The sequence below is a fragment of the Onychostoma macrolepis genome, chromosome 06 (assembly GCF_012432095.1).
Source record: "Onychostoma macrolepis isolate SWU-2019 chromosome 06, ASM1243209v1, whole genome shotgun sequence".
Taxonomy (NCBI): domain Eukaryota; kingdom Metazoa; phylum Chordata; class Actinopteri; order Cypriniformes; family Cyprinidae; genus Onychostoma; species Onychostoma macrolepis.
In genome coordinates this window covers 17,240,396-17,263,992 of record NC_081160.1, presented here as the reverse complement: position 1 = coordinate 17,263,992, position 23,597 = coordinate 17,240,396, and the positions used below count along the sequence as shown (strand labels likewise).

The window sequence follows — 23,597 nt, the reverse complement described above, 5'->3', positions numbered from 1 at the left end:
TCAGCACGAAACTTGCCGCACGAGTAGGGCCTATGTAGTCCGATTCCCAAACAATGAATCGTTTAAATCGGTTCTTTTTAGTGAATAAACAAGTGTAGTTCAACATCCGAACAAATGATTCTTATGAGCCAATTCTTTTTAATGAATCAAAGCACTAATGAATCAATTGGTGAGATTTCACTCAGAAACTAAATAAAACAAGAACTGTGCGATGCTGTCAATAGTCCTAAAATAATCGTTATTAGCCTATATATGTCAAGAGGATTCTCAATCAAACCCAGTAAATCTAAACCGCAGCCCTATTACAATTGCCATCCCTAACCTGCAACAAGGCTATTTGTTAGCCTACATATTTTAAACTGCTATAATAGTTAAACGTAGCCTTTTAATATGCTGACAGGAAATGTATATCTTACCGCTGGCAGCAAGAATTAAATCAGCGTACTGTGTTTTAACAAGACGGTATGACTCCGCGTCAGGTGCACCAGAACCTACCTATTTCCTGCTTCCGTGGTAATCCGTGATGTGAAGATGGGCGTTGAGCAGAAAACGAAACCTCTCTAAAACCACCGCAACTCCCTCGCTAGAGTATGTAGGCTATAGGAAATACATGCTGTTCCAACAGTAAGTAACAATACTTTTAAGTAGAACAAATTAGTCCATAAATCTCTTAATCTCAATATCTAATTCTGGTCACTTTGAATAACCAATCAGACTGTGGTTATTTATCTTTGACATCAATTCATGCCACCCACATTTCTCTGGCTACACAATGAGACAACGGGCAACTGTATTTTTCTCGACAGCATTTAGGATTTCACACTTACGCTTAATCTTCTGGCAGAGAGGGACATGGGAACAATTTGTCCCGCATGCTTTTCACACATACTGGCCACAGATAGGCTACATTGTACAGTTTACTCCTGTTTTACGCTTATGTTCCACCTTATAGACGCGTCCTCCCAAAAATACCAATTCAAGCAGCCGATCGAAGCCCTCAAATATTCAGACAAACAATTATTTGAGTGGGATGTTTGGGGTTGGCTTTCTCGAGCATTAGAGCCTTCTACAATACATCAAAAGGCTTCACCATTCAGGTGTCGTTTTCCATTCCTGCTAATCGCTTTTGACGCGACACGCTTCGTGGCCACACGCCGCACTTTAACTGGCCTGTTAGAGGAAGCTATTCAACCTGCTCGATGAGATTCTTTCTTTTTTTTTTTTGTTTTGAAGAAAGAAAAATCTGTGCAGTAGTAACAATTCGCCTTCAAAAGCATATTAACTGCGTGCATGCGAGAGAGACACTTTGTAATGTTTGTTTCACACCCCCGCATATGATACAATACAATTCTATTTCCAGATGCATAATCTAAGTAAATACACTCAGCAGTCGCACCAGAGAAGCTTTTGCGTTCAGCTTAAGTCCAAATTGCTTTGTCACGAACTCTTATTAGCTTGCAAACTAAATGTTGTGTCAGTACAACTAAAATAGTAGAACTGACTCTGGCTTTCTAGGAAGAAAACTGACGGAGCATTCTTACAATATTGTCTGTGCATGGTCTGCAGATCAAACTGCATCTTGTACATCCGTACTAAGATCTTTTGGGTCACTGAAAAGTAGGGCACTCATATCTTCTTCTGTTTTGTCATATCATGTTATTTGAACCCTTTTGAGAACCTAACTGTATCCTATTGTGTATCCACTAAGATTCGGTGACCTATAAAGCAGTGAATTTTCCCCAGGAGCTAGGAATAAAACAACTTTATTAACCATTATAAATTATACTAATTTGGTCGAGTAAATGACAACGCAAAAGGGAACTTGAGGAAATGTGATATTTCATTCTGGACTGTCAAACATCATAAATTCAAGCTTAATTGAAATGAGCAGGCTCAGTGCAGCTGAATAATAACCTCTAACAAAAACACTGGACCATGTTTTACCATCTGCTCAACACAGTTGTTAATTTTCCTACAGTTTACACATGATAGCAGCATCATTATTTACATAAAAGCTTTGTGTATTCCTTGCGCTATGCTGAAAATCATTCATTTCCTGGAGAAAACATTCTTGTAAATCTTGGATTAAATTTCATCAAGTTGTTTTCTTTCAATTAGCACGTTCTGTATTTCTTTTAACGAACGAATGAATGAATGAATGAATGAAACCTGTGCTAACTGAAAGAAAACAATTGGCGAAAAAGACTTAATATAGCACAACAAGACAAGACTTAAGCAATTTTTTGTTGGCTGGTCATTTTTGACTGAAAACACCAAAATTTGTTACATGTTGAGCACCCTGTGTGAGCAAAGTCACTAGGTTTTAGTCAAATGCAATAACAGTGACTAGCAATTTTGGGAACAAGAAAATCCTCTTTGGGTCAAAATAAGCAGAACACTGCTTGAGAAATAGACAAATGAGGTCATGGATTTTCAGAGCAGGCAACAAGTCCTTCCTCATGTGGCTCTTTTAACGGTCAAAAAAAGATATTTGCATGATCACATGACCCCTACATGTGCATTTTAGAATCACATACGTGCCCATGTGTATCTTATACAGTATTGTGTCCACTGTGCACAACGTCTGTTTTGACAATAACAAACCTCTTCAAATGCCATGTGTTCAAATGCTTGCTCAAATGCCTCGTTGCACAGCGTAAGCATGTGGCGATCTTCTGTCTTCCCTGTACGGGCACACTGTAATTCAATTATACGACTGCATTTATCTTTGTTGGGCCAAATGCCGGTGAAGCTTAAATGAAGTTCAGGACAGTGTGCCTGATCAGCAGATGCTGTACAACCTCAAACGCCCCAGGGTGTCCACAGCTGTGTTTACTGAGCAAGAATGAGCTGAATTCGCTGTGTATTCATGGCCATGCATGAGTGTGGTGGTAATGTGCATTGTTTGCATTTGTGTGACTGTATTTCTTGTTTGATATGATGATTATAAGCGTGAATGCGTTTCTGAGGCAGAGTGACCCTTGCCACTGGTTATGTTGTGCAGGAGTGTAAAGACATAGTTATGAGACCTCATTAACTTTGCAGTTGATCACTCAGCTGGATGACATCCAGTAGTAACACCACGCGCAACGCAGTAATCAGTCCCTCTTCAGCCATACATGTCACATTTTTCCTCTTTGATGCTGCTACCCGTAAAACCTTGCTCTGCCTATTCTTAAGTCTTAGGAGGTGCTGTTTTATTTCAGACATTCTTATGGGTTTCCAATTCAGAGTACATTTCAAAATGATTCAACATTAACTGCTTCCACAGGATAGGGTGCAATTAGTAAGTACATAAGTACAGTTTTATTTATGTGGCATAAAAATAATTACAAAAAAAAAAAATCTTGAAACATACTCTTTGATAAGCTTTGATCATTATTTTATTTTAAGCTTTGATCATTAATTTAATTTCATTTAATTTCTTTTCTTTTTCTATAATCCCTTTCAGTGGTAGTGTTTTTTAAACAGTAAAAACTGCTTTCAACACTGATAATAATAATACATTTTTCTTGAGCACAAATCAGCATATTAAAATGATCTCTAAAAGTATCATGTGCCACTGGAGTAATGGCTGCTGACAATGCAGCTTTGCCATCACATTTTAAAATATATTGAACAATTCTTTAAAATTGTAATAATTTCACAATATTACAGTTTCCATTGTATTTTTGATCAAATAAATGTAGCCTTGGTGAGCATGAGAAATGACATTAAATATTTTAATTAAACAACAACAACAATAATAGTAATTATTATTATTATTAATATTAATATTAATATTTTGATTATTCATTACATTTTGAATAACATGAAGGACCACAATGGAATTTTTTAAAACTTTATTGTGCTATCCTTGATGAATTGAATGTATTTCACTTCTTTTCTGTCTAATAAATCTAATTAAATAAAAAAACACATTTTCCTTAAAGCGTATTAATATTAACACTCAACACTCAACACTCAATGGACATTTACATTATAATAGTTAATTATAGTATATTATAGTAATATACTATAATTAATTATAGTAATTAATTATAGTATATTATAGTAATTCTAGTATATTAAGTACAGTATATCAGCATTAAAAAGTTTAATTTATACAACATAAAATGTAAAAAAAAAAAAAAAAAAAATGTCGTCCTTGTTCTATATTATATTAAATTGCTCATGTTAGGTTGGTGTGTAGGCCTACGTATTCAAAAGAGAAGACATTGGAATTGAGTATAGAGGAGCAAAACTGCATCTACATTAAATTTCTGAAAAACTCAATGCTAATTATGCTAGTAACACTCACCCATATCATCACTTCTCCCAGGGCTCTGACCATGCCGTAACCTGCCTCTTCAGCACCTTGGCCTTGCCCTGATATGTCTGGAGGGTATGGTTTCATGCTCATCCATCTGTATTCCTCTTGACTGTATCACATCAACACTAGAGCGTAAGACAAGTAAGGGGCAGACAAGCTACTGCGCACAGCGGTACAGTATCCCTGTACATAGAGGGCCAGAACATTTGACCAGAGAGTCCAGAGAGACCTCTTCCAAATGACTGCTGACAGCTCCTCTCCTGACAGCAGCTCCTGAAGAGTCAGCCAGGATGTCCAGGAAGGTAAACAATGTTGCACAAGCTGATGTGACGGCACTTAGTCTGCTGCACTGTGACAGACTGTGACAAATGATTGCAAATAAACAACAAATCTTTACAATATGAATCACTGGTGGTGGTGACATTTTAAAATAATGAACAACAATTAATCAGCATTCATTCAAATGGTTAATGTTTTCTTTTATTTAATTTAAAGCAATTTTCATTGTTTATTGTTGCCTTTGGCTTACTCAGTTTAAAATCAGAAAATTAACATTTAGTCATTTTAGCATTTTTAACTTGTCAGATGAGAACAAAATTTGAACATTTGAAATGTTTGCAACATCAACTGAAATGAATAAACACCGAACTGAGCTGAATAACGACTATGTTCTGTAGAGCTGTTATATAGCTGAATTGAACTTGTTTCATAATTGATAAACTCTGCAGCACTGACACAAATATTGAACTAAATTGAAACAGCTTTTACTGATACTGACAACATGAGCTGAATAATGACACTATTACCTTGTGGAGAGTAGTTTTACAGCTGAAATTGAATTTGCTTCATAATTTATTAATTTTACAACATCAACACTGTTATTTATTTTCCTGTTTATTAATGTGAAGCTGCTTTGAAACAATCAATATTGCATAAAGTGCTTTATAAATAAATGTGACCTGACTTGACCTGGTATGTCAAATTCATTCATAAAAAATAAAAAATATAATAAAAAAAGGACTTATTGTAACTTAAAGTGGAATAATTTGTTTAGGATAAATAGCAAAGGATAAATAGGAATTAATTTGAATATTACACATCAGAACTAAACCTCCTTTTAAGGCATCAAGCTGTTAAAAGAAACATCTGTTACTATTTATGCCGCTAAAGAATAGAAAACTCTGACATACTTTTTCTCTCTCATCATTTCCATAGATAGAGACTGAAAACATCAATGGGCAAATAGCACTCAGGGTTCGTGCCTTTTATTATTATTTTTATTATTTTCTAAATGCTGACCTCCAGTCAAAACCCCTGTAAGCCAGCACTCATCAAAGACAAATACCTGCAGTGTCAGAAAACTGCAGCTGGTCTCAATTCTAACACACATTACAAGAATTAAATAGGAAGCAGATCTGAGAGCAGTTCTTGCATTGGGCACAGGGTGGCAGTGTTCTCACAAATTTGAAATAATGGCACACCACAGACACTGGGGAGAGAGAGTTGGAGCTGCCTCTGAGACATACATTGCTGCTGCTACTAATATACTGTTGACTCTCATTGACCTGAATGGATCAGGCCTCCGCTGAGCTGATCCTTTCTGATTACTATTAGAAGTTTGGAATGGACTCTGCTGTGGGGGACATGGGTCAAACAAATCTATCCACGAAGCACATATCTTTACATTCCTAATGAAAATCCCTCATGATGATTAATCCCTGCCCTTAAAAATATCCGATGATGAAAATAAGCTTTGATGAGGCAGAAAAATGTCATCCTCCAATTGCTTATCTGATATGAACTCAAAACTGATTTAATATCATATATAGGCCTGGTTTGACCTTTGAGACTGTGCACCTTGTGCTGAATATCAGGGCAGCTTCTGTCCCAAGAAAATAAAGCTGCGTTGCACGGCACATCTGATTTGTTTGAACCACATCATTGCTGTAACCCCAGCCTGTTTTGAGGTCAGCGCTGGGTGACGGAGTGACATTTTGACCCTTTTCAAGAAGTCCAAAAACTTTGATCGGATCTGCTCTAATCCGTCTTAAGGTTTTGCATTTCTGCCTCATTTCACTCCGGCTGGCCCACATAGTATCTCTGCTGCACTTGACCTTTTTTGGCCTTAAGTAAACAAACAAACAAAAGAAAATCCCTCTTGCTAGTCAGGTGGTGTAAACCAATGAGTTTCGAGGTGCAGAGTGATTAACGACCGTGTTTTTCGGGGAAGTTTCTTTCATAAACGACTTCTCTTTCATTCACGGGTGATCTGCTGTGAGATGTTTATTTAACCTGCGGTTATCTGAGTGTACTGACCCTCTTTCTACGTCCAGATGGTCCCATGCACCTCTGCACTTGTCTTGCTGTTAAACTCCGTCGATGTGTGCGCACAACCGGCGGCGATGGCAAAGTACAAACATATCTGCACCTGCTGTTCACGGTGTGCGTGAATGACATGCAAATAACCAGGTTTCTCTGTGCACGCTTCATCTGAGGTGATCTGTGCGTAAATAATGGTGAAAAGAGCAATGTTCTCCTTTAAGTCAAACATTAATTTGCCCAAAACACGAGGAAGTCGGCACAGACACAATGCATTTGGATGAGCTCCAAATGGGAAATGCAAATGCTCAGCAGTCCAAGAATTTCTCCAAATGAATCGAATAAGGCTAACTCGGTGGCATTTCTGGAGTTAACAGTGGGAGCTTGTTTTTTTCCCCATGCAATGCCTATAGGATTACAGTACATTTTCAGCCTGGTTGCCCACTTGCATTCCGCTCCACTGGGTTTGGGCTTCTTATACGTTTGGAGAGCTGAAATATGTAACTGTGGGGTTGCAGTGTGCTGGATGACTGGATGGGCTTCACTGTATAACAAAGTGATTCTCTCAACTAGGATAGACATTGGGCCCTATTTAAACAATCAAAGCGCATGGTGCATGTGCACTTGGGGTGTCTCCGAATCCACTATTGATAGATTAACGATGGGAAAAAATTGGTCAGCACGGCAGGCGCATGGTCCAAAAAGGGTTGTACCTATTCTCTAAATGAGCCGTGGGTGTGTTTTGGGTGTAACATGCAATAAACTAATCAGAGTCTCATCTCCCATTCCCGTTAAAAGCCAGTTGCGCTTGCTCTATGGCGCATTCGCTATTTACATGGTGGAATTTGCAACGACTGAACGCATCTCCAGAGATGAAACGGATCTGTTAGTGTGCGAGGTTAAAGCATACACAATAATAATCTTTTACATTGTAATCCTTTCATTTTTCAAATTTAGCATGTTTGCATGCTGCTGCGCGTCCTTCTGTGTGTAATAAGCAGATTGTATGCGTGTTCCCATTGTGCATAATGCAAACGCACCCCTTAAATAAAAATAAAATAAAATAAAAAATACTGCGCCAATCATTTTCAGTTGCCTCAAAATAGCAACGCGCCAACAACGCGCCTGAACACACCTCGTTTTCAGACCAGCAAGCCCATGGGCGAACAGATGGGCGCAACGCATTTGCTATTTAAACAACGTGAAGCTGGACGTGAAAATGATAACTGCGTCGGGCTGAAACTATCAAAAAAACACTTTGCGCCGGGTGTATGATAGGACCCATTATGTTTCTGACAGTGGCGCAACTGCATTTGGGCAGCCAGATTGTAAAGCATGTCTGCCCGATTCTCTCCTGCTTCATCCTTAATCAGTGAGCTAAAAACCTGGACGAGACAGCAAGCATTTTGAGAGCGTCTCCTTCTAAAGCAATGCGAAAGTACCACACCTCAGCAGGAAAAGAGCTGAGAGGCTGATGAAACAGGGGTCCACTTAGAACTGAGGGTTTAACAAATCCTTACACGTCCCTCGATCATCAAAGACAATCCACGCGGTTCTCCCCTCACACGCACATGCACACGCGCTATGCTCTGACATGGCCTCTCATCCCTGCAGGAGGGCATTAAAGTTTGAAACCGGATTAACAGCTAACTCGATTCGCCGGTAAATTGAAAATCTCGACTCTCTGTATGTTCGCCTGATACATTCGGCTGATGTCTCGTACAGAAACTCCGCATCTGCGGTTGCCCATTTGTAAGGAGTGTGCGTTAGGCTCTAAAAATAACCTTCCGGTGACCTACTTTTCCTTTAGGATTCGTGTGTATTGTTTGCTTGAAACGAACAGAAAGGCGAGAAAAGCTTCAAAATTGTTCAGAGCGTTTATTTGGGAAATCAGATTGGGTAGCTAAAACTTGTTTTGCTTGTGATGAAGAATCACAGGAGGCAGAATGGTTTTGTGACAGGTGTATCAGCAAGCTAGGGTTGTGTTTGTTGACTGTTATTGTGTTTCCACATCTTTTTTGCCCTCTGGGACCTGATGCGCGGTGAGACGCGGAGCAGGGCAGCAGTAAAAGGGAAGTCGGAGATATAGGCACTGAGGAGATTGCTCTGACATGCTTGTCGGATTCTGTTCTGACCGATGAGGTTACCATGGGCGATGAAAAATGACACCTCTTGCGGTCTTCTCCGTCCTCCTCACTCTTTCTTAGTCCCGTTGTTAATAAATGCAACCTGTCAACCTGAGCGACTCGGATACATCCAGGATGTGGAGATGAAAAAGAACCCCGAGAATTTAGCAATCAGTCGTAGGCTTATGTAACGTAACACTGCATTTTAAATGACTCGAGCATGAAATGAGCTTCTTTTTTGGGGAATCTCCAAGAAGATGGACTGTTTCCTGTTGTAGTTTTCATTCCCTCGCTTGCTCATATGATTTGATAGTGAAACGAGTAAAATCAACAGGCAGGTCAGGAAAGTGGAAGGCTCAATGCCCCTCTGGGCTTAGATATTCTGACGTGCGTGTTTACACACAGCCCCAAGGGTTCGTCCTCAATGACATGACTCTTGGTAACACAACAGCAGTGGATGCTGGGACTTGCAGGTATTGTCTTATTTATGAAACATAAACAGAATAAGTTTCTGTAGAAATGAAGGCATTTATTATCATACAGAAATGGCCTTATTTAATTAAAGACAAAAATGAACATAAAGATATGTTTCACATGCTTGCCTATTTGCATTTCAGGAAGGCCCTGAGATTTTAATATATAGCATAAAATACGGTGGCAGAGAGAGCTCAATGCGCTGCAACTTAAGAAAACACATGCAAATAGAAAAAACACCAGCAAATTACAAAAAGACATCAGTTTAACAGCACATGTGGTGCAAATACTCGCAACACAACCAAATACAGAAACGCGTTGCAAAAACAGAAACCCACTGCAAATACAACACAACCAAGTACAGAAACGTGCTGCAAATACCAACCTGGTCTCATGGCATAAACGTACCTGGGTGCACTTTTTAGCGAGACCGTTTTTACGTAGGCTACCTTACTGTACGTTTCGCCACAGTTTCATAGAGAAATGTCCACTGAGTGGCGCTAAAACACGGGTTCAATACGTAAACCCTGGCACGTTTTTATTACGTTGATATAGGTACATATTGTTGTGTATTTATTATGTTGCTTCAGGTACTTATTACGGCGGTTCAGAATTCAAATACCCGGGGACTGTCGCTAAAAATGAATGCTCTATCATGTTGGAAATATGCCCTACACCAAACCCAATCCTAAACCTACCAGTTAGTGTTGATAAATGCAAAACTGATATAAAACCGCATTTGTTAATGCAACCATGCTATTTGAACTTCCTTATATGCAGATTTGAACTGTTTTGTCGAACCGTAGTTACACAGGATTTGAACCGGAGCTCCTCAGCTCTCAAGTGGGTCATTCTTCAATTGGGGTGGCAAATGAGAGGCAGAATTTGTAAAAATGCTTGTTTGTTTTTTTTCTAATAAAATATATTTCTATGCATTTAAAATTAGTTTAATATGCTATATCCATTCAAATGAAAGCTTAAGAACATTTTGATTTTTAAATAATTTCAACCAAACACTGGTGACAAAGCCACTTATGTCTGTCATTTTGAAGTAACACCACAGACGTAATTATAACACCACAGACATTATATTGCAAGTTACTATAAGCTCTGTGGTGTTACCAGAAAAGACAGTAACACCACAGACACATCGGCATAAATCTAGACTTTTCTAAAATGGAGGCTGCCATCATGATGATTTCAAGATCAGGGGACATTTTGGAAATATTAATAAGTATGTATTTATCAAAATTTTGATTAAAATATGTAAAATCTGCAAGTTATCAACATAACACCACATACACTAATTAAGTGTGACACATTAAATTGTCAGAAATTTAGCTAAACTTAAGAAAATTAATAAGAAAGAATGTATTCCCCATGCACCCCTCAGCTCAACCAGTACCTGCAGTAACCTTTACACACAGGAAGTAGTCCAAATAGCATTCCCGCTTTTCTTAAAGGGGCAAAATCCATTGTGGTAACACCACAGACATGAATTTGGGGGACACAACTTTTTTTCTTAAACATAACAAAATATGTATTTTTTTTTTAAACAATTTAATGAAATTGTGCATGTTAAATAAAATCTATATTCACAATATAACCACTTTATTTGTGTTAAAATGTTATATTGTTGCGATTACATTCCATGATACCTCTCTAAGGTATGGCGGGAACATCCATATTTTGTTACAAATGCAATCTCTCAAACTCAATTAAATATGTATTTTAAAACAAAAATGTAACCATTAATAGTGCACAAATTGTGTTTACCCTACAGAATACAAACATGCAAACATTTTATAATTTATTTGTTTTTAAAGTTTATTTCAACTGTTGTAAAATAGAGGGACACGACTTGCCACCGCAAATGAAGAATGACCCATGTACGTCTCCGTACTCCGTGAGCTACTGAACAAACCTACCGTCTATGAAAACCCATAGATGTGAAGCTGGATATGTGTGATGCTAAAGTTCAAAAGCATCAGTTTTCAAATCTCCCAACATACTGATATTGTTTTGAAGTTCAAATAATTGTGCGAAAATTACACTTTATTAATCGAAAGTCTGTAAATTTGTGTGAAAAGGAATAAAAGGCATCAGAGTTTTACTGCCTCTAGTGTTCATTACTTTTGGAAACTGCAGTGATATGTACTTATTGGTACGTATTTTGCGTCTTTATAAAAAGTGCACCTAGGTACGTTTATGCCATGAGATCAGGTAGGCAAATACTCATGAGCCACAATACAACCAAATACAAAAACACACTGCAATTACTCACAACACAACCATATACAGAAATGCGCTGCAAGTAGCACAGACTACAACGGGGGACAACAATGCTTACGAAAATTAACCATGGTTTTATTATAGTAAAAGTGTAGTAAACGTTTTTTTGTTGTTGTTGTTGTTGTTGTTTTTTGGGCAAATATTGAGTACCATTTGTATAACCGCAGTTGTACAAATACCATGGTTAAACCATGGTTAGGGTAGCAAAACCATGGTTAATTTGTGGTTATGTATGTGGTTATGCATGTATGTAAAAAATATTTATTTATCGGTTAATTTTTGTAAGGGACGTTGTAAAAGTAGCCAGCTTACATAATGGTTCACAGTTATAGTAATTATATTTTGTCTGCTTATTTAGGCTAATAATATTCAAAAATCTAAGGAATCATATGATCAGGATGTTAAAATAAACAAAAATCTCACCTTTCAGAGCAGACATTGATAAGCATGTCCCAGATACTTCACTTAATTGTTGTGGTTCCCTTAACATTTCCGATGTGTTCTGTGTATATATTTGCAGCGCGTTTCTGTTTTCACAGCACATTTTTGTATTTGGTTGTGTTGTTTTTGCAGCACGTTTCTGTATTTTGTCAAGTTGTGAGTATTTTCAGCAGGCGTTGTCAAACTGATGAAGATGTTTTCTTAATTTGCAGGTGTTTTTAAAAAAAAAAAAAATAATAATTCTATTTGCATGTGTTTTTCATTTGCAGCGCATTGAGCTCTCTCAGCCACCATATCAAAATATCAACAAAATCGCATTTATTTACAATGTGAAGTAAATAAATAAGTAAATCAAAATAAAAGTATTCATAAATATTCAAACAATAGTAAGCATTATAAGTCAGTTAGTTCTGATCCGCAAATGTCTTTGTCCACTTGGTGTTGCTAGCATATTGGCGGTTTATTAGTACTTATAAAGCACATATTAATGTATTTTTCTGCATGACCATAGTCTAGATCCCTTAACTCTACCCCATACCTAAGTAGGCATAACTAATACAAATACCTTACTTACTATCAATAAGCAGTGATTTATGAGTTTACTGAGGAAAACTTTTAGTTAATTAAGAATATGTGTTATGTCTAAAGTGTTACTCAATCTAACAACACTGTCACCTTTTACTCTTTGTATCTGCTTGTCAGTGTTTGTGTGTTCCAGGCAGACTTCCAGTCTGTGCATTGTGCAGTGACTCTTTCTGAAAGTTATCATTACACCATAGGTGGCGACAAGTGACAAATCTTCATGAGTGACTCATTGAGTCATTCACGCCACCGTTTAAAACCACTGATTCATTCAATTGAAATATCACAGTGTGCTGCATAGATGCAAGGGTTCACGTTGCTAGTATGGAATTTTCAGTGCCAAAGCAAAAATAGAGAAGTAACTCAACTGGCAATGTATGTTACTCATTTTGTATAAAAGTAATATTTAAATGGAATAGCAGCTGTGATTACCTGCTGATTACAGCACTCTAGCTGTGTAAAATTGCTTAAGTATAGCTATTGTTTAGTTTACTATTTGTCTTTTTTCTTCAATGAATAACATTCACAAGAGAAAAAAAAAAAGACTCACAAACCCTTTTGATTTTTAATTGATTTAACAGCACAGCAGCACAAAAGTAATGATCTATGCAGAGTGAAGTTGAAAGTTTCACATTTACAGGTCTGACAGGACTACAGAAAGTGAAGTATTTTCACCATGTTGTATTTTGCCAGAGCTATTTAAGTTTGCTTGATGCAGAATTGAATAGCTACACAAAATAAAGAGGATTTTTTTTTTATTGAGTGAAGGTCATATAATCTGTATCCTGATTTTTCTTCTTTTCTTACCGTGACTTTTAGTCAATATGAGTCATATGATATCAAAGCAAAGCCTAAATCAAAGTATGATTGCAATACACCAAGAATCTGCCCATGTTGCTATATTTGAAACCATCTGCTGACCAGTTTCTGCCCTTTGGGAGGAGATAAAGGACTGGGAATTTCCTGAAGCATAAGTCATTATTAATTCCAAGATTCCAAGAGTCCCAAGAATGACGTCCTGTGAAATTAGAACAATTTTACAAGGTTGTAAACACACAAAGTCAAATGGAGACCCTGATTTCTGTTTAATTACAGCAACAGCAATCAATGTTTGTTAGGTGGTCTGGGTTTCCATGGATAACCGGCTCTGTATTATTCAGACATAGTTTGATTTTGTGAGGTATTAAAAGAGAAATTGACCACACATAGAGGAAGATAACGTATCATATCAAGGCCTTGTATGTTAGTATGGTAAAGATGAGTCAATCATTTAAATCAACCTAAGGTTAAAGTTCCATAGCTTATCATTTCAACCTTAAACTGGTCATTCATCTTCATTCCCACTGTCTATTAACCAGTAATATTGCATAAAAGCAGAGGACAATTACTGAACCAGACATAATTCATACCTGTATTCTCATCCAGCAACAAGGATGCTTTGAGGTGCAGCAAATGCATTTCATAAAAGGGTAAAAAAGGAAGCATGTTTCCATAGCAACAGAAAAAAATACAGTTTAAATGATGACAAACAGTAGGTCTCTGAACCTCCACCTACGTGTGTACTTGAAAAATACAACCTCTCAGAACCCATCAACGTGGCAACTTAGTGAATTCTCATAACACTAATGGCTGGCAGCAGTCTTGGCTTAAATAGGTCACGGCAGGGGAATAATTGTATTAAGTCTGCTGCAAATAGACCAAGAATTCAACAGGAAACAGCTTTCTGTATTTGACGTTTACATTTACAAAAAAAGATCTCATAAAGATGTTGAAAACAATTAGGAGTGATAGAACTACTTAAAAGCTTCACAATGGTAAAACAGAGGAACTTGATGAACTACTAAGAATTCCAGAAAAAAAAAACAACAACATTATATACTCTTTTTAAGACATGTTTTGACACTTAGCTGGCCCCTGTATGCAATTCTTATTCCAGTGTTGAAGTTTTGGCTATTAAAATGTTGAATAATAAACCATGTGATGCATAACTTTTGAAAAACTGTCCCCAACTTCCAACTCTAGCCAGTTGCAAAGAAGAGAAGGAGGAAGAGATGAATCAGGGTGATTAAATGATGACAGAAATCTCATTCTTGGGTGAACTATTCTTTTAACTTACTGTTCTCATTTTATTTTGGCTGGATGGTTTGTGTGTTTTATAGATGTCATAGTTTGACCATTGTTTAAAGCCAAGTACGAGTTGTACTCTGGAGCAAGGCCAGAACTGAGCACATGGAACATGAAAAGGGACAACTGGGTGGATTTAGCACTCCGACAATTACAACAGGTATATGTCACCAACAAAACATACATACACATAAACATACAGAAACATGCTACATGATCTCATGATGAAAACGTACCTGTGGGAACTTTTTCGCAAGACGCAAAATACGTACCAATAAGTATACATCACAGCAGTTTCCAACAGAAAATAACAATAGAGGCGAACACTTGTAATCATTTTCGTACTCAGTTATGATTACAGCTCCATATGTTTCGCTTTCCAGACATAACAAGCTTGCTTGGTAGCTCAGCTGGCACAGAATTGGACTTAAGCCCCGTTCACACCAAGAACGATAACTATAAAGATAACGATATTAGCGTCCACACTAGCAAACAATATCTCTGTTTATTCTAAGCGCATGTGTGTCTGCTGCTTTAAATTCTCGAGGTCGTTATAGCAGGATGGATTCTGATTGGCTGTCAATGTTTTTATCGTTTATCAGCTGAAAAAAATCGTTCTGAAAGTGATTCCAGCGATATGGTTTCTCTGTGCCTTTTATCGTTGTAGTTGTGGCGTGGACTCTGCTATACTTTAAAATTGAGAATGATTTTTAGAACTATATCTTTATCGTTATCTTTATAGTTATCGTCCTTGGTGTGAACGGTCCTTTAGGATGTGGAATCCTTGGGTACGAATCCTGTGAAAAGCATGACTCATGATGAAAGAGCTGAAAGATGAGAAATTGAAAAACAAGCTAAAACAGCATGATTGCGTTTTTACGTCACATTCGTGTTTGTATGTACTATCTGGTAGGTCTAGATGTAGTGCAGATGGTCCGTTATTTGAAATGATAAAGCATTACAGTTATAGCACCACTCAACGGACATTTCAAGTCAGAACTGCGGTGACACGTACAACATAATGGAAATTTCACATCGAATATGGCACGAAACGTACATGGCGGTACGTATATCACATCTCGCGAAAAGTTCCCACAGGTACGTTTTCGTCATGAGATCAGGTTGGAAACAGAACAATGTATTGGCAAAGAAATGATTCTCTGTTGTTGACAACTCGTACACAAAAGATGAGTCATAAAGAAAGTATGATTTCTTTTCTCTTTATTACTTTAACCTTTAGACTGTTACTCAACAGCTCATTCCTTGTCAACAACAGCGACAGTTTTTCTCTTTTTAACTCTCTGACAAAGTTACTTATGCAGCGGGCTCCCAAAATGTTGGAGGCCAAAAATGAAGACATGATCCCTATGCCAGGGCACATACGCATGCAAGTGCAAGAGTGTGTGTTGGAATACACCCCTTACTTAAATCCTCCTCTGGGCTTTCAGCCTGAAGCGCTTTTCTCATCCTGTTGGACAAAATGCAACTTCAATCAGAAAACACAACCAATCATTGAACAGGCACTTTGAGTTCACATCAGAGGCATTCCGCAACGCCCTTCCATGAGATGTTAGTAAAGGGAAAACAAAGGCTGTTTAACATTAAAGCACTCATGATCAAAATGAGGTTTTGTGAGGGATTAAACAGTAAATCAGTGCTCTCAGAAAAACACATTAGACAAGTAAACATGTGCACATGTCTAGTTAGTGCCTTGACCTCACTTTAAGGGATAGTTCATCCAAAAATCTAAATACTGCCGTCATTTACTCCCTCTCACATCTTCCCAAACCTGCATTACTATGTAACTGTACAGGTGCTCATTTCTTAAAAGAAAAAAAAAAGGCATTTCTTAAAATATCACAGAATATTTTCATAGAATAAACAACGAGTTCTGAAATGACATGAGGGTAAGTAAATGATGACATGCAAATTGCCACATGCAACCAGTTTTACTTCTATAATTTGAGGAATTTCAGAGGAAAACTTGTTGAAAATATTCAGTGAGAAAAAAAGCAAATGCAGGGACTTTAGATATGGTGAAATATTTCAACTTATGCAACTACACAGAAGGCAACAGGTGTGATGTATACCATACATCCAAGTGCATGAGCTGAGAATTATTAATATTTTTGTCAGTCTTTATGTGAAACATCTGCTATTTCTGTAGAATTAATGGCTATGAACTCAGTGAGATATAATTACTAACTGTAGTCTTGGGAAACTCATTATATGCTTCTTTCAAAATTATTTGTGGCATAACTTTCTAAGTACATTTCCTGAAAAGAGAAAGAGAGAGAAACACAATATCCAATGAGAAAAATTACTCACTCACTAATGAACTAACATACAGTAATTACTAACTGTGGTCTTGGGCAACCCATGATATGTTTATTCTAAAATTATTTGTGGCATATATTGTGGCATAACTTAAATAAATTTCCAAAAAAGAGAGAGAGATTGAAACAATATTCAGCGAGGGGGAAAAAAGTTCTACTTTATTTTTTGGGAATTTAATTGGAACTGGAAAGGTGACTGTTACATGTCAAGACTGAGCTAGACAAAATGTGAGCTTGTAAAATTTGTGCCATATTTTTCTAAACATGAAAAAACAAACAAACATATTTAGCAAATGTATTTAGGACATTATGCCACAAATCGTTTTAGCGGAACTATACTGTAAAATAGTTTGCCCAACACTACACAATATATAATTATTTATGACTGTTAAAAAAAATGTTAAAGATGTACAGAACTTCCAAGGTGTAATGTAAAGATTAATCCACACTATTGGTTTTTAAGTATGGAGTCTGCCACACGGTTGGGAAAAGAGATGAACGAAATACAACCCTAAACCGCTCTCTACATCTTCAGATGTCTTTGATCATGTAGCTTCTGAATGATTTACCATGAAGATGAGGAGCATGCCAAACATGCATGGCCAGCATGGGATACAAGTAACCAGCACAACGCGGAAATCAGAATCAGAATCACCCCCAGAGACACCATTAAACTTTAACAGGGCAAAGGGTTCGGGGGCTTATGGCTGCCAAGTCGATTTTAAGCAGTGAATGTCCAATTAAACCCATCAAATAATCCATCTGCGCTCGAGAAACAACTTCATGTGTAATCTAATTACATAAATGACAGAAGTGACAAACCTTTGCTCACATGACTCAAGGATGAAGGTGAAAAAACAACAACAAAGAAGGACAGAAAGACATGAGGACTGAGATGATGCTGTTTCAGTCGTCAGCTGAATAATTAACAAGACTTGACAAGATCCGATGTGTTCCCACAAAGCCAACGTAACGCATCTGAAGCTAGCCTTTTAGAACATAGAGATGCACTCTAGTCTGCAGGATAAAAGGTGTCAGGAATATTTAAGCATGTCTTTTCTGAAATGTTGACAGCGTGACCCCCAAGGCATGAAGCGATTTGGATCTTTTAAAGCTGTGTCACTGAAGGGGCTCAGTCAGGATTCCAATATTAAACACTCGCACTCTTTCATCTGTTTTACTCACTATCAGTGGCGTGCATTCGATTTCAGAGAATCGGATGAAACTGAAAAACAATCAAGATTTGTGGCTTGAATGTCTGGATCTCCCTCTACAGCGTATTGATTGGCTGTACAAGGATTTCTCAAAAATAAAAGGAAGCCACTTGTTTCGGTGAGTTACAACAACTCCGAATAATAGGACCGAACCAATCGCACGCTGAGCCTCTGATTGCTGCAGAAAACATCCTTGAGATAATGTCTGTGATGAGCAGAAAAGCAAGCCACTGCTAAGTGATGACTTGTCTGGCTCTCCATGTGTGTGTGTGGCAGTGTGAATGAAAATAAATTGAAGAACCCAGAGGTTAAGCCAGGGCACATTTACGAACAACGTGCTATCGATTTGGCCAGTGCGTCATAGCAGCTCGCAGAGGCAGGGGTTGTCATAGTTACATATTAGAATTAACAGTGCACCCTAGCAACTGAAAGGTCAAGGCAATTCATGTCCGGATGAGATTTCTTGTAGGAACATGTTTTCTCGCTCATACCCACATTCCCCCAGCACACCTGACTGCTGTTCGACTTAGAGGGGGGTTTAACTCCCACAGTTTTTGTTCACGGTTGCTGACCATTAAGTGCAGCCAAATAAGGATTTATGAAATTAGAAGTGCAATAATGAGCATAATGTGGCCTCTGCCTCTGTTTGTCCTCACCAACTGATCTTATAGTAAAAATAGCACTTTTCACAAACAAATACTCCCTGAATATTATGAGCCCATTTATCAGATCTAATTTTTTAATAGGTGGATATATGCTATATGACCAGAAGTACTATATGTGGACACCCTAACGTCCTATAAGAGAGTTGGTCCTCCTCCATTCTGGGAAGGCTTTCCATTAGATGATGGACTATGGATGCAGGGACTTGCAGAAATCTTCCATCAAATTAAATATGGTTCGAACCCTCCCCATAAAAGAAGTCAAACCAATGTAAGGTTTTCCATCATTTCAGTAATGATCAGTGTTGGGCACGTTACTTTAAAAAAGTAATTAGTTATAGTTACTAGTTACTTCTCACAAATAGTAACTGAGTTAGTAACTGAGATACATCATTATAAAAGTAACTAATTACCAGGGAAAGTAACTATTGCATTACTTTTTTAAAAAATGTTCAAATGTCAAATAACTTTGGATGCCCCCAATATTAAATATGTTAAATTAATGAAATGGACACCAAAACGAATAAATTATTATTATAAAACATTCTACATTAATCTACACTATTTATCTACTGACACTTAGTACCAGTCAGTCAAGCATTATAATATAATATTATGATAATGTAATATTATATGATGATAGAACTTTAGTAATTAGAATAACCAAGTGAAGGCATATTTGTCATCAATATAAAACGCACCAAGGATCAATGAGCTGCTGGGTTCATGAATATTAATCACGTTGTCTGCGTTCGCTCGAATTGATTTGCTGAAATCAAAACAAGGACGATAATAGGTGAGAGCCAGCCAATGAAATTGTCGTTTGCGCATTAGTTCCGCCCACTACAAGAGAACCCGGCAGTTCTTAAAAGCGGAAGAATTCCAAAGGAACTCCGTTATTTTGACAGGAAAATACAACAAAGAATATCGTTTACATGTAGCGCGTCAATTCTGCATGTTATGAAAGACTCTCTTGCTCTGTATCTTTCTTTGCGTGCGTGTATGTGAGAGAAAGCGACGGCGAGTCGTGCGCCTTCACACTAGAGTTTATGGTACGTCAAATACAGCTACACCGCGCATCCATTCAGATGAACTGAAAAATTTAATTCTAATAATATAATATAGTAACGCCACATTTTAATGTCAGTAACGGTAACGGCGTTGAAAAAAAACTATAATTTTTTGAAATATTATTGCAATTTAAAATTTGAAACAGTTTTCTATTTTAATATACTTTAATATATATATATATATATATATATATTTTTTATTTTTTTTTTATTTTTTTTTATTTATTTATTTATTTTTCCTGTAAAGCAAAGCTGAATTTCTTCAGTGTCACATGGTCCTTCAGAAATCATTCTAATATGCTGATTTATAATCAGTGTTGGAAACAGTTGTGCTACTTAATATTGGGACCTGTGATACTTTTTTCAAGATTATTTGATAAATAAATGTTAGAACAGTAGAACAAAATAACTCAAACTCTATTTCAAAATAGAAATTTTGTGTTACAATGTACACTACTATTCAAAAGTTTGGGGTCAGTACATTTTTTTCTTTCTTTTTTTAAAAACTTTTTATTCAGCAAGGATGTGTTAAATGGATAAAGAGTGACAGTAAAGATATATATTGTTTATTGTTGAATAAATGCTGTTCTTTTTAAATTTTTATTCATCAAAGAAGCAAAAAAAGTATCACTGGTTTCAACAAAAATATTAAGCAGCACAACCGTTTCAACACTGATTATAAATCAGGATATTAGAATGATTTCTGAAGGATCATGTGACACTGAAGACTGAAGTAATGGCTGGTGAAAATTCAGTGCTGCGTCACAGAAATAAATTATATTTTAAAGTATATTAAAAAAGGAAACCAACATTAGAAATTGCAATAATATTTCACAATATTACTGTTTTTTTTTTCTGTATTTTTAATTAAATAAATACAGCTATGATGAGCAGAAGAGACTCCCTTAAAAAACGTAAAAAATCTTACCCATCCCAAACTTTTGAACAGCAGTGTACATATAAATGCTTCATTTTTAAAGTCTTTTGTTAATCTGTGATAGTGGTGGCAGAACAATTTGTGTTGAGTGAGATGAACCTCAAAAACATTTCCCCCTGAAAATGACCTTTAGATTTAAATTGAATATTTTTTTGAATATTTTAAAATTCCTTTAAAATAGTTGGCCTCACTCATTGTTTGTCATTGAAAATCTGTCTCCCATGAATGCGTTAAAACCTAAAAATATAACTTCTTTGATTTATAAATAACAGTTACATACTTGCTGTCTTATCCCTCTATTTTTAAACCTTTATTCATTCATCAATATACCTAGTCCCATCCAAAATGCATTGTTGTAAAAGCTATTGCTGTTTTATGAGGCTTGGCACTGGGGTTCTGTAACCTGTTTTTACCTTGACCAGAAACATTCCAAGCTCTAAATAGAAACATTCCAAGATTCAGCGTTATCAAATGTCAAACACCTTTCCAGAAGACATTCTAGGAAAAGCTGCAGTTAATTAATTCTCTTATAGGATGTTTTAAAAAAAAAAAGAAGCTAATGTAACATAACATTATACATCAAATATAAATAGAAATGGAACTGAATCAGTGTAAAAAAGTGTACCTAGGGTGTGAAAGTGTATCCCAGCATGCATGTCAAGCTGAGCTTGTTTATGTTGGATTGTGCACAATATGCAGACAAGGTACTACAAGTTGTCTTCGACTGGCATTTAAGAATGATAATAAAGATTATGGACAGCAAAAAAATATGTATGTCTAAAAAATAAATTAATACATTGTATGCTGTTATTGAAACTGCTTTTAAATATTTATATCTCTTTTTTTTTTTTTTTGTGCCCCAATGCTACACTATAGTATATGTGGATCTCGACAACACCTGGGACATACATGGGAAAACAAATCTTTGCAAAAGGCACAATGCTGGATTTATGGCAGTGGTGACGAGGCAGAACAAGCATCAGGTGCACTTCATTATGCACTGCCAGCAGCGCTGTCTTGTCACAACTCCTCTCAGCCGCCTGCTTATGTCTTGAAGACAACAGGTATGTTCCATTCACCCAAATGTGCCCTGAAAAAAAGGAATTCACAGACAATTCGGCCATCTTAAGTGAACATTTAAACCATAGGGAACATTTACATTTAGTCGAATGGGCTCTGCAAATGACATGCAAAAAAGGTACAAAAGCTTTTTTACATTATTTACTCCTAAAGGGTGTATATAAGTACCTTAAAGCTATATATTAGTACCTACAGTATACATTTTAGTACTTAAATGATACATAAATGCACCTTTTGAAAACGTACCACTCTGGTGACAGAACTATTTTTAGTATTGATAGTGAGAAATGGTCATGTAGAATAAGGCATTAATATGTGCTTAATTACTACTAATAAATGGCTAATATTCTATTAATATGCATGTTAATTAGCAACTAGGTCAGAGACCCTAAAATAAAGTTACCAACTTAACTAGCCACTCTTTACACAAATGTTCTTACATAAGCTTAAAAGTCCAATGCCCATAAAGATACTAATGATTAGTAAATGTTTATAAACATTTACAGATGATGAACAGTTTCCACAGACTGGGTACTGCAAAAACATGAACACATTATTAATAAATGATTTGTAACGATGAGTAAATAGGGTGAATTTAGGTCATTTGAGACAGTTTTTGGCATTGAGATGACTGCTTATAAAGTTATTAATGATTAGTAAATGTCTATAAACATTTACAAATAATGAAAAGTTTCAACTTTGGATGGAGTACTGCAAAAACATGAACAAATGATTAACAAATGTTACACTCTAAAAATGTTGTATTTTATGTTTTTCTTTTACCCAAATGCTGGGTTCAGCCCGTTGGGTCATTTTATTAGGTTGTTTTTAATATTTTTACCCAGGTGCTGGGTTATTTTTTTTAACCCAAATGCTGGGTCATTTTATTGGGTTATTTTTAAATATTTTCTTTACCCAGGTGCTGGGTAGTTTTTCCTGTAACTAAGTTGCTGGGTCATTTGAGACACTTTTTGCCATTGAGATGACTGCTCAACAAATGTTACACTAAAAATGCTGGATTATTATTATTATTTTTTTTTAACCCAAATGCTGGGTTCAGCCTGTTGGGTCATTTTATTGGGTTGTTTTTTAATATTTTTACTCAGGTGCTGGGTTATTTTTTTTAACCCAAATACTTGGTTCAAGCTTGTTGGGTCATTTTATGGGTTATTTTTAATATTTTTTTACCCAGGTGCTGCGTAGTTTTTCTTGTAACCAAGTTGCTGGGTCATTTTTAACACTGGGTTATTTTTTATACCCAACCGCTGGGTTGAGCCTGAATACAGAGTTACAGTCAGACATCAGGCTTTTTGTGTCCACTACAGGAGAGAGCGGTTCTCAGCGCCGACAGTTTGGTGCACTTCTTCAGCGAAATAAAAGTTTGTATACATTTTATTTAATTTAAAAGTCTTAAATGTGGTGTAAATTATATTATTTTACACAACGCAACATAAGGATGAGATATCAGTCAGCTGAGAATGAGAATTAGCACGAGAATTAGCGCTATTTTGGTAAAGAGTGATTACAGAGAATGGTTGAATAGACTTAAATTAAAATGCTACTTTTAAATGTTAAATTTTTGGTGTCTAAAATGCTTGTTAAATGAGTTTAAATGTATGTAATATTGT

The 23,597-nt window shown here is 36.5% G+C and overlaps 1 protein-coding gene and 1 long non-coding RNA gene across 6 annotated transcripts in view; one reads left to right on the top strand and one right to left on the bottom strand.

Annotated features, from left to right (window-relative positions):
* Positions 1-1,141, bottom strand: part of tprg1 (tumor protein p63 regulated 1) — a 40,794-nt gene extending 39,653 nt beyond the window's left edge. Inside the window, exons 1-2 of one of the 3 annotated variants that reach the window (XM_058779447.1) lie at positions 828-1,141; positions 496-613 (exon numbers count right to left, since the gene is read on the bottom strand). The gene's annotated coding sequence lies outside the window, so the exon portion shown is untranslated. The other 2 variants (XM_058779449.1, XM_058779448.1) reach the window with 2 other exon arrangements.
* Positions 488-23,597, top strand: LOC131542605 (uncharacterized). 3 transcript variants are annotated; one of them, XR_009271743.1, is made up of 6 exons: positions 488-624; positions 4,322-4,614; positions 5,528-5,566; positions 14,706-14,830; positions 21,766-21,953; positions 23,295-23,597. It is a non-coding gene; the product is annotated as an uncharacterized LOC131542605 (long non-coding RNA). The 3 variants fall into 3 exon arrangements; XR_009271742.1 differs by having other exon boundaries at positions 21,766-23,597; XR_009271744.1 differs by lacking the exon at positions 14,706-14,830 and having other exon boundaries at positions 21,766-23,597.